The following is a 2,500-nucleotide window of genomic DNA, read 5'->3' on the forward strand; positions in this document are numbered from 1 at the left end:
TGTATCTTTCTTCTAGCATCTGTAGCATTCATTATAACAGTGGCACCCCTTTACCTGCAGGACATATAGTGATCTCATCATTATTCCTTAATAATTGCAATGCATTAAATTCATCTGTTGTTAAGTTATGAAAATCATGCTTTCTTTTATCCAAGGTTAATAAATTCACAATGTCCCTTTCACAAGCCTTATCAAATGCTTCTAATAGAGGGTGTAATGTTGAAGAGTACACAGAAGGTTTTTTAAAATCAAAAACTTCACCCACAGTATTGCCATAAAGTAGTTTAAGCATCACATTCCTACAAAACTTTTTAATATCAATAATATGATCTACATTATCATTATTTAATGAAGGGATAAAAGACAAACCTTTTTTTAACAAAAATGTTCAGCTTCAGAGGGGACATAGTCCTAAATGTTATATACTAGTCCAAGTGCAGCCTCATCCAGGCCTTCTTGTTCTGCATTCTGTTCTCTTGACTCTTGTTGGAATGCTTTCTTCTTTTCCTTCCCCTGCTTTGCAAATGTATTTGCTGATTCCTCTGTTGCTGTTTTATGGGCAGCGGAAAAAACGGGAAGGCAGGCATATCACTCTGCTTCTCCACCTCTCTCACTTTCTTCCTCACATCCAGACCAAGCGAAACACTTCCTGAAGTGGTAGGAGGATCTAAAATAACATTAGATCTGCCCACTGATGTAGAGGCGCTTGTGGATTGGTCAATGTTGACATTGGCCAAATTCTGATTAGTCATCGGTGCTGTCCTCGGCCAAGCAAACACTTCCCCTCTTCTGAAATCAGTGAAATCTCTATGCAGCTTCTTCTTTTTTGTAATAAAAGTGTTCTAGGGCAGAAACTTGAGTGATCAAATGCTCAATAAACATATTCAATCTAGGCAGTGGCATCAACATGCTAAGCCTTTCTTGAAGGCCATTGATCTCACTTTTTAATTCAGTCTCAATTACATCGTAGTGTTCTATTAAGAGCTGCATATATGCGTAGCTGGTCTCTATATTAAATTTTTGACACTTAGACAGCAATTCCGGAAAGGTATTACCATAAGTGGGCATCTTCAAAATTCTTAGTCCTTTCGCTATTGCTTAAGTGATTTTGTATTGAAGTCTGAAGAAGCATCCACTGAGATGTGAAAGCACTTAATTCAATAAACAATTTACCTGTCTGAAAACCTGCTTTAGCTGTGGTACTGTCTCTCTTTTTAAAGAAGACAGGCATATTACAGTTACTCAGTTCTTCTTTTTAGATTGCTTTTAATATGAAGCAGTGAATGTCATAGTTAAATGCCTTTTCTCTATTTTGCATTTCATTTTTGAGGTGGTAGAACTCTAAGTATAGAGGTTTAAACTTGAGTGAGATGAGTCTTGATTGATGATTCTGTTATTGTCATGCCTTAGAAGTAGTGGGTTTTAATTCTGTTAATGGTTTAGTTACTTACTAAAAACTGAATAATGGTAATGAAATTTAAAAAATGAGTAAATTATGGAAAACATGAGCAGAAGCACAGCAGAGGCATGAGAGTATAGTCTGGGTAAAATATTTCTGCAGGTGATAGAATTTTACAGTACACTTTGCAAACTAAACTTAGTAGAGGTAAGGCAAGGTATGATACATTATAATACAATCATAGTTATTATAAAAAATAGTACTCTAGCTTTTAAACTATGTTTAAATATACTCAATAGTCTACTTCTGGTTATGGTCTTTATATAGTTGGATAGCTAAAGAATCCAGTCCATGCTACCTTGAGCGATTCTTTTGCTCCCTCACTTCTTGACTATATCTTTCATGGTTCAAGCAAGCCTGCATTTGTTCCCAAAGAATATAGATGAGAGGAGTAATACTGAATTTTCAGTTGATACTTAGGAATACTCGGATGAGCAGAGTAAGAAATAAATTAACCATTTTTGACTGGATTTCTGGCTTAAATGACCTCAGCTGAAAAGAAAGGAAGAAAATTAATAGGAGGAGAAAGAAGAAAAAGCACTTTTTTCTTTTCTCACCATCTCCATGTGTGTTAGAGATAGGTGGGGGGGAAGATGCATAAGCAGTAATATACTAGCTAGGTGATGTGTTTTATACGAGTCTGAGTCAAATTTCCATTATGGGATTAAAATTTCTTTGATTGTCTTGCTGAAAATAAGTTTTAGTGCTGATAATTTAACATAAATTTTAATTCTTCTCTTCTGTTTGAGGCTCTTATTTTAATTGCTAAATATTCACAATGAAATCTACATTATTTAATTTGTGTTCATAACTTATATGTTTATTAATACATCACATCAGTATTATAAAGTTTCAATTATAGATTGCAAAGGTAAGGAGGGACTTAACATATTATGGATAGTGTTAAGTTGACAGCTTAAATCCAGTGTAACATATTGCAATGTAAAGCATCTAGCAAGGAAAAGCCCAGAAATGGACTATACAACAGGGAGACAAAATTGGCACAAATAAAGAAATGATGATTTAATGGCAAGCAAGCAG

Source organism: Protopterus annectens, chromosome 2.part0 (genome assembly GCF_019279795.1).
Source record: "Protopterus annectens isolate FY-2018-M chromosome 2.part0, PAN1.0, whole genome shotgun sequence".
NCBI classification, from domain to species: Eukaryota; Metazoa; Chordata; order Ceratodontiformes; family Protopteridae; genus Protopterus; species Protopterus annectens.